Here is a 14,751-nt window from a genome sequence, read left to right on the forward strand (position 1 = left end):
CAGACCAATTTGGTGGGGCCCCATCCTAGCCCTGCCCTAGCCCCACCCCACCCTAGCTCCGCCCCCACTCTAGCTCTACCCCATTGAAAAGATTATTCCATTTTTAGAAATTTTTTTATTTATGAAACTTCAAATAAAGACAAATGAAGCTAAACTTGTACAAAAAAACTGATGGACTCCTCATGCCACAGGGGACCCCAGATTTGCCTGAATTAGCAAGATAGGTGACCTGGGTCCCAGAATATCTAACACCAGCCCTGTCCCAAAGAGGGATATAGGGAGAGAGAAGAGAGTAGAGGTAATGAGTCACAGACTTAAAGATGTTGTAGGTGAGTAAGAAAAGTTTGAAGTGTATCCAGAAATGTGAACAAGCCACTGAAGTGACTTGAGAAGGAGAATTATGTTAATATAGGGAGACTAGTGGAAGATGAGTTGCACAACTGAATTTTGAATAGATGGAAGTAGAGAGAGATGGTTCAGTAGGAGAGCTGTGAACAGCAGGTTGCAATAGTCTAGTGCTATTGATCCTGGACTGGGAATATTAGTGTTTCCTCCACAAACCTCTTTTATGCACTTTTTCTCTCACTTCTAAGTTGGTTTGCCCATATTTTGGATTATTAAACTGAAAGCAGCAGGCTATATAACTATATATTAATATCATTAGGTCCCTAGCCCCCCTGACCTCAGAGCCCCCTACTTTTGACCCCTCTATGCTACCTGTTGGTACTCTTGCCACTTTTTAGCAGAACAAGGTGAATACTCCAGTCCTCCTTAATGAGCTCTTCTCCCCTTTCTCATCCCCCCACTCAACTCCTTCATTCATCCCCCTCTCCCCCACCAGAGAGCGCTGCCCAACTTCAGTCTTAATGGTGCTCTTTCAGTGCTATCGTCCTCTTCTCCCTCAAAACTCTACTCCAGGACATGAACCCCTTTGACTCTCCTCTTGATCCCTGGCACACTCACTTATTCAAGCATCTAGCACCTCATGTGTTCCCCTTATTTTTACCCATCCTTCAAATCTCTTTAACCAACAGCAGTGTTCCAAGTGCCTGGAAGCATGCTCTAGTCTTGAAACCCACCCTTGACTCCTCTGACCCTGCAAACTTCTGACCCATCTCAAACCTTCCATTCATTGCCAAAATTGTTCACTACCAACTTTGTGACTTCTTGGACAAGACCTTTGTTTTACACCCCTACCAGACCGGTTTTAGAAAGAATGATAGCCTGGAGCATCTAAGACTGGCCCTGGGCACAAACTTGCTCCAGCTCCTCCACTTGACTTTATTTTAAGTCGCACAGCATTTGCACCAGTGATGGCTCACCTGCACAAATGAACCACCAGATCATCACTTTAATGGTTGAGCTCCATTCGCAAATCAACAAGAGCACTTTGGTTCCTTTATAAGAAAAGCTATCATTCATACCTTGCATTTGAATGGCACTGGCAGTGGCACAAAGTTGCTCAGGCGCTCCACTTGACTTTCTTTATTTTTTAAGTCGCACTCGCACTGGCACCAGCGAATCGATGGCTCACCTCCGAGCACGCTCCAGCTCCTTTTCCCTTCCCGCTCAATGACTCCGGCCCGCCCTTGCGGAAACAGGAAATACCTCATCAGAAGGAGGTGGGACATTGAGCGGGAAGGCGGAAGGGAAAAGTTGGTGTGAGCTGTCGTGCCTGCAACTGTCTGTCGGGGCCGGGCCATCGCTGCAACTGTCATTGTCCTGGGACTGGAAGGCGCCGAGAGCTGACGGCGGGCTCAGTGGGGGGTGGGCACTGGTGGCAGGAGCAGAGCGATCATGATGCGGTCCGGAGCAAGCGGGATCATAATGATGATGTGGTCCGAGCGAGTGGGGGTCGGAGGGAGAGGCAGAGTTGAGGCACGCCACGTGGGGCCCCCTTAAGCGCGGGGCCCTATGCGGCCGCCTTGGTCGCCTCTGCCTAAGACCGGCCCTGTTCAGCGGGCTTTTCTGCTGTCACTGACTCCCCTTCCTCTACCTGAGTCACCACTGCCTGCTGGCTGCTGGTTCCAGCCTCTGCCTCCAACTCAGTCCTCACCTGCATAGGGCAAGTAGCAGAAATGTGTCTGTTTGTTGCACTACCTAACCTGTCAGTGTGTTGCAGCCTTCCCGAACCTATCACTCCATTTGCACTCGTAAATCACAGGTGATGATGACTGCTGTTGTCATGCCACCACATGATGTATACCTCCACTTCTCACAGGAGCCAAGGGATATGGTGCACTGTGAACCTCAGAAATCATGATGCCAGTCAGCCACACAGCCAGGTGTGTAAAGGAGAAAAGATACTGGGAGTGGTCTGAGAGCACAGTGATAAGGCCATAGATTCCTGGGCCTTGGTCTAACATTGGCTGGTGACATACCAAGGGGGGGGGGGGGGGGGAGGCCCCCAAACAATGGCTGACAAAGTGAGACTCAAACCAGTGACATGAGTGCTAACAGACCTAGGCACTAATTGCTACTCCATGCTGATTTGTTAGGACATGGCCCCTGATCTCCAGCCTTTCTGTCTGTGGATTGGTGTGCCTTCATCCTCCCTCCCCCCCACCTCTCTGAGAACCTAAAGTACACAGTGGTGCAGCCAGACCTGACGTTTTGGCTGGGCCCAGAGCTAATATGGGTGGGCACTCTATGTATATATCAAACTTGATCAGATATGTCTACTATAATGACAAATATGTCAACACACATAGCAGTATAATTACAGCAATGGCATATACTTTGTTTATAACAAATGTAAATGCTTGATTAAGCAAAACAGGAAGAAAACCTTTGAAGTCTTTTTCCCTTCTTTGGCTCTACTGCCTTCTCTCTATTCTGATGCTGACAAAATAAAATTGCCACAGTTTGGCACATATCCTTCAACTTTGCTTTATAATAAACATATATCAAAGGACAGAACGAATCACAGAGGAAGAACAAACCAAAAAACTTTACTGAAAATGATCCAACATGACCACGTTTCGCCTGAAGGCTATGTCAGGGGCATTTGTAAAAAACAACAAAAGTTTAAAATAAAAACAAGAACAAAGCCATTTCTTACTTATCAAATGTAGAAAGTACAGGTGTGGTTACATGCACTCAAGAAGTGTAACTATTTAAAAAGAACAGTGCAGTGTGCTTTAATACAAAAAGAGTAAGTGCATAATATGGAATGCATATTGTGTTGTGGGACAAAACACATTTTTTTACATATGTGTTTGGTGTTGTGAGACAAAGAAAAAAAATCAAATACAGTTTATATAAGGAGCACATGTCGAATAGGGATTGACAAAAGACATATCCTCTATAGTCAGCTCGGCCTTCTCAAAGGCTAAGATCCTCTCTATATATAGGCTTATAAAAGTACCTCGTGAGCAGCCACTAGTGATGTTTTAGAAACAGTAAATTGGAATTTGGTGCTAATGTACAATTCCAAAGCTGTATAATAGTATCTAGCAAATTAAGTTGAGAAACTATGCTCACTAAAGAATGAGGCACCATCTTTTGGTGTTGAATATATCAATAATTCTGTCATAGTCCAATGAATCACACAGTTCTCTTTCAAATAACAGTGACAGATTATGGAGGCGACTGGTGAGCAATGAGGCTCTTGATGCCGTTTTGATCCTGTTTACAGTTGAAAACAGTTGTTCCACAGTGCAAGTTGACATTGGCAGAGTGATAAGTACTCTTAAAAGGGCATTGACATTTGGGAAAATGCCCACATTGCAGTTGTCTAGTACTTCAATTAAAGATGGAAAATTTATACCTTCTGCTACTTTGCGTTTTAGATACTGAACAAACACTGTTAATTCAGCTTCCTCTATGATAATGCCATATAAAGTGCACGGGGGCAGTAGACTCTCTCTTCGGCCAAAGGCCTCAGATGTTGGCTTACAGGCAGCAGAAGCAGTCATCATTACATAAGCATCATCTTGAAAATGATTATTCAGTTCACTTAGCTGGCAGTCAATTATCTCATTCCACAGATGTCTCAAATCTTCATTGTTTTGAACAAAAGAATGTGGAAATAAACAATGAACCACCAAACTTTATAGGTAGCTTTGTCTTTCGAGAGGAAGAAACATCCCACTTTTCAATATCATATTTCTCCATGAGATCCTCTGTTAACTTAAGAACTTTATCAATGTCATTTGATGTGTTCTCCCTAAACTGAACAAAAGCTTCTTTTAGACACTCTATAAGATTAATGCAATCTGTAACAGACAACATGGCACTCTGTAGTCCTTTTGTGGCAAAATCACTGCTTTCAAATAATTTCCCAAATGTAACTGCCAGAAATAAGAATTTCTTTGTCTCTGTCTGATGTAGAAGAGATAGGGAATCTAGTTTTGTCTGTCCAACAGCATTTGAAAATTCAGCAAGTACTTCAAGAATAACATCAAAAAGCATCAATAATTTTTTTCACAGAGCCAGATTTTGAGTTCCACCTTATGTCTGTTAATCGCTCAAGTTCAAGGCATTGTCTATCAGGATGGAGTTGTTTCTGTACTTCCAAAAAACGAGCATGCCTATATGTACCTGTCATAAAACTATGCAAGGAGTTCAGAATTTCAAAATATGTGCTAACAGAGGGACATGCTTTAGATGCTGTGCAGAGGAGTGTGGTAGCCGTGTTAGTCCACTCTTAAGGTTATCAATAGAAATCAAACAAAATAAAACATGGAAAAGAAAATAAGATGATACCTTTTTTATTGGACATAACTTAATACATTTCTTGATTAGCTTTCGAAGGTTGTCCTTCTTCGTCAGATCGGAAATAAGCAAATGTGCTAGCTGACAGTGCTAGCTAGTGACACTGTCAGCTAGCACATTTGCTTATTTCCGATCTGACGAAGAAGGACAACCTTCGAAAGCTAATCAAGAAATGTATTAAGTTATGTCCAATAAAAAAGGTATCATCTTATTTTCTTTTCCATGTTTTATTTTGTTTGATGTTGTGCAGAGAACCAGATTGAGGAGATGAGAATTACAGTGCACATAAACAGCCCGTCGAAACATGCATTTCAAAATGACATGAACACCTTCTTTGTTTCCAGATATCACAGATGCTCCATCAAAGCTGAAGCCAACACATAACTCTGGATCTAATTCAAGCACTTCAAGCACTTTTATGATTTTATCAGAAATCCCATTTGCTGTCATGTCTGCAGTATCAACAAATCCAACTGCCCTTTCCTTTATTACCCCTTTGTGTAGGTACCTGACACATATTGCAACAAGCTTATGTTTAGAGAAATCTTTGCATTTATCATCCAGAATTGCATAGTATGTATTATTGGTTTCATGTATTTCAGATTTGATTTTGCGTAACAGTAGTAAAGTGGCAGATTCTAACAGTTCATTCTGAATATCTGGGCTCATTAGAGTTGCATTCTTTGGAATTTTTTCAAGGCGACTTTGGAGACTATTGTCATATTTGCTAAGGAATTTGAACATTTCCAAAAAGTTTCCTTTATTTAAGGCTTCTTCTGTCTCTCTGTGTCCTCATATTGGAATTTCTTGTGTGGCACAGAATATCACAATATCAAGTACTACTTTGATGTGTTCACGATTCCTATCAACTACAGAAAAGTTCATGGCATCTTGGTTTAGTTGATTGAAAATGTTTCCCCAACCTCATGGTAAGTGACTTTGTTTGTGGTCTTCAGATTTTCCTAGTGCAAGAGAGTGTGCCGTGCTGGATTCATGTTTTGAGCAGCTCTGATTCAGCCCGGGTATGAGAAAAATGTGTGCATGCTTTGCACAACACTGCATCCTGGCTTGCACTCAGTGGCGTAGCTAGGTGGGGCACAGGGGGAGTGGTCGCTCCCTCACACAGCTGTTTTGAAAAAGTGGCGCCTATGCGCCTTGTGGCAATAAATATTTTTTTCTGCACCCTCCCTGCCAAGTCTTAATCTTTTCCAGTCTCTTCTGCCCATCTCTCCGTCTACGTGGCCACTTTTTATTTCCCTGAAGCCTTCTCCCTCCTGCGCAGCACTGCACCAGCGATTCACAGTCAGTCTTCTGCCAGCGTCAGGGCCTCTCCTCAGGCGCATCCCACCTCTGCGGAAAACAGGAAGTTGCAATAGAGTAGGCGAGACACGCCTGAGGAGAGGCCCCGATGCTGGCAGAAGGCTGACTGTGAATCACCGGTGTCGCGCAGGAGGGAGAAGGCTTCAGGGAAGTAAAAAATGACCACGTGGATGGGCGAGACGGGCAGAAGAGAAGGTGAAAGATTCAATGCTGGGGCGGGGGGGGGGGGGGCTGGAGAAGGTAGAAAGCTGCCCAGGGAGGTTTAATTGACCGGAGTGGAAGTGAACCTATCTAGTCCACTTTAACAAGGGAGCCAATTTGGGTAATCTGTCTCCACCTCCCTCCCCCCCCCCCCCCCCACGCAGCTGTCATTGCTGTTCAGTTCAAAACAAGCAAACTTATGATCTGCTGCATACACATTGTAGTACTTTATTGTTGGTCCATCTGTAACAATGCTAAAACTGTTTCAGTTGGATAGGCAGTGCCTTAAAAGCTGGAGAAGTAAAGAAATAACAGTTGAGTATCACTAAAACAGCAGAAATTATTGTTGCTGGTAGAATATGGTAATACTAGGGCCCAGCTAAGGAACAAGTTATTTTGAGTTAGTCTTCACTGGACAAAACTTGCTTTCCTTGTGCCATCACTATCCAGCAGGATAGGCAGTGTCTTGAGGATAAAGGAATTTAAAAAAATATTTATATCAGACAGAGGGGCATAATCGAATGGGTCGTCCAAGGTTTCATGAGGGCGTCCTCATAAGACAGCCCCTTAAAGTGGCGGGGCAACCCGTATTATCGAAACAAGATGGGCGTCCATCTTTCATTTCGATAATAAGGTCGGGGACACCGAAATCATTAAATTTAGGTCGACCTTAAAGATGGTCATCCTTAGGTCGTTTTTGAGATAGTCATCCCTGGTTTTCGGCGATAATGGAAACCGAGGACACCCATCTCAAAAGCGACCAAATCCAGGCCATTTGGTCATGGAAGGAGCCAGCATTCGTAGTGCACTGGTCCCGCTCACAAGCCAGGACACCAACCGGGCACCCTAGGGGGCACTGCAGTGGACTTCAGAAAAAGGTCCCAGGTGCATAGCTCCCTTTCCTTGGGTGCTGAGCCGCCCAAAACCCAAAACCCACAACTGTACACCACTACCATAGCCCTTAGGGATGAAGGGGGGCACCTACATGTGGGTACAGTGGGGTTCTGGTGGGTTTTGGAGTATAACAGGTGGGGGGGGGGGATGAGCCTGGGTCCGCCTGCCTGAAGTACACTGCACCCACTGCAACTGCTCCAGGTACCTGCACACTGCTGCAATGGACCTGAGTATGGCATTTGAGGCTGGCAAAAAAGTATTTTTAAACTTTTTTTTTAATGGTGTGAAGGGGTTGGTTACCACTGGGGGAATAAGGGGAGGTGATCCCTGATTCTGTCCGGTGGTCATCTGGTCAGTTCGGGCACCTTCTTGATGCTTGGTCGTGAAAAAAAATGGACCAAGTAAAGTCGCCCAAGTGTTTGTCAGGGACACCCTTCTTTTTTCCATTATCGGCCAAGGACACCCATTTCCTAAGCACGCCCCAGTCCCGCCTTCGCTTCACCTCTGACACGCCCCGTGAACTTTGGTCGTCCCTGCGACGGAAAGCAGTTGAGGGCGCCCAAAATCAGCTTTTGATTATGCAGATTTGGGCGACTTTGCGAGAAGGATGCCCATCTCCTGATTTATGTCGAAAGATGGGCACCCTTCTCTTTCAAAAATTTACCTGACATTATCCCAAGCAAAGTCGGATTCAGTGTGGCTTACATTTGAAAATACAGTGAGACAGAATAATAGAATTTAGTTATATCATGGGAATAAATAGATGGATATGTCTAAAATGTTTAGCAAAGTTGAGATTAGCTTATATACCCAACTGGGCATTTAAAAGTTTGTCCTTTATTGATACCACATGTTCAGAAATCATAGCCATAAGTATAGACAGTTATTCAAAGATTATCACATGGGAGGGGAAGGAGATAGGGACACAAAGAGGGCACTACAAGAGTAATCAAAACGCTGGCTGGTATTCATCAATTTTCTTCGATTACCAAATATACTTCCTCTAGAGATGTTGAAACGTTATCTACATGAAGTTTTGAATATACCAGATCAGAATCTGCCACCATTTTCTCAAGTCTACTATATTCCAGAGAAAGACTTGAATCCTGTAAATGAACAACCTTTTGCTTGAATCTTCCAATACGGAATTGGCAACAGCCGCCACATTAGTGGCGACAGTTGCATTATTGCCGGACAAGAACTGGATCTTCCGTCTATTTTTCCATAACAAAGATAAACCTTTTTTAGGTTTTAATATATTACTTTTTCCTGATGTCTCTAAGGAGACTAGATGGTGGAGGAAACAGTTTTTGCTCCTTAAGCCAGAAGTTTTGCACTTGGGGGGTACCTATTTTTTAAGATACCCCTGCAAGTGCATAGTAAGGCTTGAGGGGAAAAATATGTATTTACAGAACCTGCCCAACTCTCAGCGCTTGTAAACTCAGTGAAAAAGGAAAAGCGTTAAAGAATATGTCAAGTTCTCCTAACAGAGATTGCATTATCCTTAGTTTTTTTTTTTTTCTCTCTCTTTTTGTTATTCTCCCTATATTTCCGAATTCCTGGATCTCAATTTATGGACTTGAGTGTCTTTTTTCCTGTAGTTTGTTACTGTTATTATTATATATTATTTGTAGGTCAATGGACGCTTTTCAACACAAGAGGTTTCTTGTATAATTATGTTAAATGAATAAATAATAAAAAGAAAAAACGCTGGCTGGTCACGGTGGTGGGCTTCTGGGTGGGGGTGGGCTCTTCACTGCCTGCCTAAGGGAAAAAAAGGAATATTTTAATCATTAAATATACATTTTTTGCCCTAGGAAGTGAAGTGCTTACCCCACCCAGAATCCCACCATCACCAGCCAGCATTTTGAGTACAAAAAAAAAAACAACCTACATGATGATGTTAAAAAAAAAAAAAAGTATTTCAAATTTTATTACTTGCACTGCTGGGCAGCTGCTTGCAGTAAAGTTGCAACTGCCACGTGGTGCAGAACACCCTGGCTCCTGTAGCTAACTCATGCAGAGTGTGTTGTGGCCCACTGTGGTGAGTGATGCTTAGATGGCAATTCTGGGTGTGATGAACTAGGGCCGGTGCTGGGCAGACTTGTATGGTCTGTGTCCCATATATAGCAATGTGGTTTAGGATGGACTGGAAAGGACTTCAACAGCAATTACAGTGCTGGGCAGACTTTTAGGGTCTGTGTCCCACAAATGACAAGACAGATAGGCTAAAGTGGACTTTGACAACAACTCCAGTAGTTGGAACATAAGGACAGGGGTGGACTTTTATGGTCTATGTCCCAGAAATGCCAAAGAAAGACAAGTATGTTACATCACATTCATTGATGATTTAATCATGTTGATAAAGAGTGTGACAGTTGAGCAGATGGGATGGACAGTTCATGTCTTTATCTGCCATCACTTACTATGTTACTATGTAGATTCAAGAAATACAGTGCACTTATAACATAGCAAGCAGTGTAGTCTTACAAAGATAAGACTTGCAGTTTTAGGGGATGCAATCCAAAATCTGAGTCCACTGTTACATTGGAGAATTAAAGTATGTTACATTCATGATAGATTATTGTGGAATCAAGTTTTTGGGCATAGTCAGCAGGAGGTAGGTCATGCTGGAGGATGGTGGCTAGGGCCAGGTGGTCATAGATGGACCACTTCTGTTTGGACATGGAGGAGAAGAATCAACATGTGATAATAGTCCACCAGAACATGTCTGAAAATTGAAACGAGGATGAAGATGGCATGCTATTAGCCTGTAGTGGTAGAACTAGAAGACACAAGGATGAGAGAATTTCAGATTTGTTTTTGAGTCATTGAAGAAGTGCTGTGACAGAACCTGTCTCTGCTGAAGAGGAATCTGGACTTGTAAATGTTGGCTGCTGGAAAATTGGGGAGAAGAGAAACTGTGGGTTAATTTTTAATTTTGTGTATCCTTATTTTTGTATTTTACTGATGTCCTATGTTATATTGTTACCTGTGTAGAAATGCTGTGGTAGGAGGAATATGAATTACTCTAAATCTATAAATATCTAAATACATAAATACAATTCTTTGTATATTTAAAACCTTAAAGGAAACTGAGATCTAAAAGTCTTCATGTTTGATTCTCATCAACCCTCCCCCACCACCATCCACAAGACTTCTTCTAGTTTTGTAGGCTGTTATCCAAATTAAAAAAATAGGAAGATCTTTTTTCACAAGATAAATTAATTAGGGATTTTCATCAACAACTGAGTACCCTGACCTTATCAGTAAATTAATTGCAGTCCCTTTGCAGGTCATTAACAAGCATAAACAACACCAAATAAAGCTAAAGAACTCTATAATAGATATGTAGAGGCTCATTTTCAAAACACATAGGCTTACAAAGTTATTAAGGAATCCTTCTACAAAGACTCGCTGAAAATTGACTTGCGGTAGTGTAGGTGCGGGTTTTCGGTGTGTGCAGATCCATTTTTTAACACGCCTGTAAAAAAGGGCCTTTTTTCCCCCGAAAATGGATGTGTGGCAAAATCAAAATTGCCACGCATCCATTTTGAGTCTGAGACCTTACTGCCAATCATTGACCTAGAGGTAAAGACTCACATGGTAACTGAGCGGTAATGACCTACGCGCACCAAATGCCACTTGGCACGCACCAATGATGTGTGCCAAAAAATAAAAAATATTTTTCAGATGCACGTATCGGACACATGCCAAAAATGAAATTACCGCAAGAGCCACACGGTAGTCAGGCAGTAACTCCATTTTGGCACGCGTTGGGCGCATGTAGACACTTATGCGGCTTAGTAAAAGGGCCCCTAAGAGATGCAGTTACTAATCTGCATTAAGGGAATAGCACATTCTTTTTGCTAAATAACATGCAGCTAATTGCAGAATTGTACATTTTTTTACCTTAACGTATATATTTTAGTACAAAGCAGGCTAAATAATAATGAGATGCAAAGCATGCTAAGATAGGCAAGAAGTTCATTATTATGCAAAATGAATAAATCAGTTTGTGTTGAACCTCACAAGCTGTGTTATTCATAGAACAATAATGCCAGTTTTGAGCTGGTATTTCTTTCCTCCCCTTGGGAGCACCAAGCCATTAACTCATGGACTGATGTTCCCAGGGAGCATTTAAAAAGGCACAGTTCATAAAGGTCTTGCAAATTCGACAGCTTATAACTCTTATTTACTCAATGCATCCACATATACTTTGATTTAATTTAATCTTGTTTCTCAGAAGAGAAAAGGACCTCAGAAACCACCACTGTTGAGATGTTTTGTCTAACAGCACTAATGTGGTTCAAATCTCATCTTTTTTAATTTACAATTTTTAACTTTGTAATTTTCAACTGTAACATTTAATAATCTTTAAAATGCTTGTTTCAAAAAATAATAAAAGTCAGCTTGCACTTATCTTGAAAATCCGATGGGTCCCATTTCACCCACATAAAGGCTTCTTCAGTGATACAACTTGTGATACAGCTTGTATTACAAATGTGCAGCTGGCTCAATAATCACGCAATGATCTTTACATCATTTCAGTGCTTATCTGGAGAAGCAAGACAATGTAATTAACATAAAAAAAGTTCTTTTCATGAATTAAGATTAAAATTTATTTATGCTTACTGCCAAAAATCATGCAACCTGGCTTTATTCATTGTTAATGCAAACCAAATAAAAGGCACTACCTTTTAACAAAAACAAAAATGCATGCGCATTCAATTCTACATGCAATGCATTGCTGATGATGCTGATAATCAACAAATAATGTTAATGAATTAGAGTTTCTTTGTCTATATTAGAAAAAATGATCTCCAATCAATCATACTATTCAAACCCTTTGGTTCTAATGATCCTATCCTAAAGATTCAACGCACTTCTCTCTGCCGTAAGCGTCTTTATTTATTTATTAGGATTTATTTACCACCTTTTTGAATGAATTCACTCAAGGCAGTGTACAGTAAGAATAGATCAAACATAAGCAGGAGGCAATTAGAGCAGTAAAATTATTTGAACAACAATATAAAGTATGGCATGGTATACTACTTGCAATGACAACACAATCCAGCTTATTTTCAAAAGAGAAAGACGCCCATATTTCGACCCAAATCGGGAGATGGGCGTACGTTTCCCATGGGTGCCCAAATCGGTATAATCGAAACCCGATTTTTGGTGTCCTCAACTGCAGTCCGTCACGGAGACGAACAAAGATCACGGGGGGGTGTCGGAGGCGTGGCGAAGGCAGGACTGGGGCATGGTTATCGGCCGAGGAGAGATGGGCGTCTTTAGCTGATAATTGAAACAAGAAGGGCGTTTTTGATGAGAATTTGGTCCACTTTATTTGGACCCTTTTTTTCAGGTCCAAGTCCCAAAAAAGTGCCCCAACTGACCAGATAACCACCAGAGCGAATCGGGGATCACCTCCCCTGACTCCCCCAGTGGTCACTAACCCCCCTCCCACCAAAAAAAACCCACTTTACAAACTTTTTTTCCCAGCCTGAATGCCAGCCTCAAATGCCGTACCCACCTCCATGACAGCAGAATGTGTTCTATCCTCTGACAGCCTTTCCCTGGTTCTGATGTGGCTCTCGGGTGAGTGTGACACCTTTTCTGTTATGCGCACTGCAGAGTCACATCAGCAATGCATTGTGGTGGGTATAGGGTATTGGGCTCCGTGATTCCACTAGCTTGTGTTAAATGCTCACGATGTTGGTAGTTGGTAGCCTCTACGCCCATGGTGCTTTTCCCTCTACTTACTGGGTCAGAGTGTGCCCTGTTTTGTTTCCAGTAGTCCATGAGGTAGTGGCCATTTGTGTAAGACACTTTTAGATCCCTTCCATGTGTTAGCCACGGTACAGCACTTAGTTCTTACCTTGAATGTTGCTGAAAGAGGGCATTGTACACGATTCTGCCAGCTCTGACCTACTGCTAATCTCAGTACCAGTGAGACTCGTTGCCAGTGGGGCACAACCTCTGATCTGCAGTTAACTGTGAGTAAAGGTGCTTATTCAAATAAAGGACGTTTTCAGCAAGATTAGTCTTCAGGTGTGAACTGCTGTGCCAAGGTTATACACCAGCAACAAGTCCTGTCCCTGGAGCACTTTTAGGGATACTGCAGTGCAATTCAGGCAGGCAGACCCAGGCCCACCCCCCACCTGTAACACTTGTGGTGGTAAATGGGAGGCCTCTAAAACCCACTGTATCCACATGTAGTTGCCCCCTTCACCCCTAAGAGCTATGGTAGTGTTGTACATTTGTCCCTCCCACGACCAAATGGCTTGGATTGGGACGTTTCTGAGCTGGACTCTGGAATGCATTGCCTGAAAGGCTGCGCTTAACACAAGACCTCATGTTCAACTTTCTTTAAATCAATCACCTTACTTTCTAATTCTTCCTACTTTCTTACTCATCTATATGTTACAACTTTGCCTTACCCTTCACTACCAATTATAATGATCTAGTACATATAGAGGGGCATAATCGAACGCGAACGCCCATCTCTATGGGCGTCTATGTCCGAAACAGGTATTTTGAAGAGGCGGGACAGACCGTATTATTGAAAAAGATGGGCATCCATCTTTCGTTTCGAAAATACGGTTTGGATGGACCCAGTGGCGTACCAAGGAGGGGGCGGTGGGGGCGGTCTGCCCCGGGTGTACGCCGTTGGGGGGGGTGCCATGGAGCGCGCCTGCTGTGAGAGTTCTCTAACTTCTCTCGTTCGCTGCAGCTCCCTCTGCCCCAGAACAGGTTACTTCCTGTTCCGGGGCAGAGGGAGCTGCAGCGAACGAGCAAAGTTAGTAAACTCACAGCAGGCGTGCGCTGCGGCACCACCCCCCCCCCCCCCCAGCGGCATGCACCCGGGGGGCGGGGCGCCGCCCCGGGTTTCTGCCCTCCTAGGAACGTCACTGGACGGACCAAATGCCATGGATTTGGTCCCTTCTGAGATGGGCGTTTTTTTTTTTTTTTTGCGATAATGGAAACTAAAAAACGCCCAGCTCAGAAACGTCCCAATCGAAGCCATTTGGTCGTGGGAGGGACAAATGTACAACACTACCATAGCTCTTAGGGGTGAAGGGGGCAACTACATGTGGGTACAGTAGGTTTTAGAGGCCTCCCATTTACCACCACAAGTGTTACAGGTTGGGGGGGATTGGCCTGGATCTGCCTGCCTGAATTGCACTGCAGTATCCACTAAAAGTGCTCCAGGGACAGGACTTGTTGCTGGTGTAAACCTTGGCACAGCAGTTCACACCTGAAGACTAATCTCGCTGAAAACGTCCTTTATTTGAATAAGCACCTTTACTCACAGTTAACTGCAGATCAGAGGTTGTGCCCCACTGGCAACGAGTCTCGCTGGTACTGAGATTAGCAGTAGGTCAGAGCTGGCAGAATGGTGTACAATGCCCTCTTTCAGCAACATTCAAGGTAAGAACTAAGTACTGTAACGTGGCTAACACTGAAAGGGATCTAAAAGTGTCTTACACAAATGGCCACTACCTCATGGCCTACCAGAAACAAAACAGGGCACACTCTGACCCAGTAAGCAGAGGGAAAAGCACCATGGGAGTAGAGCCTACCAACTACCAACATTGTGAGCATTTAACACAGTGC

The sequence above is a fragment of the Microcaecilia unicolor genome, chromosome 1 (assembly GCF_901765095.1).
Source record: "Microcaecilia unicolor chromosome 1, aMicUni1.1, whole genome shotgun sequence".
Lineage (NCBI taxonomy): Eukaryota > Metazoa > Chordata > Amphibia > Gymnophiona > Siphonopidae > Microcaecilia > Microcaecilia unicolor.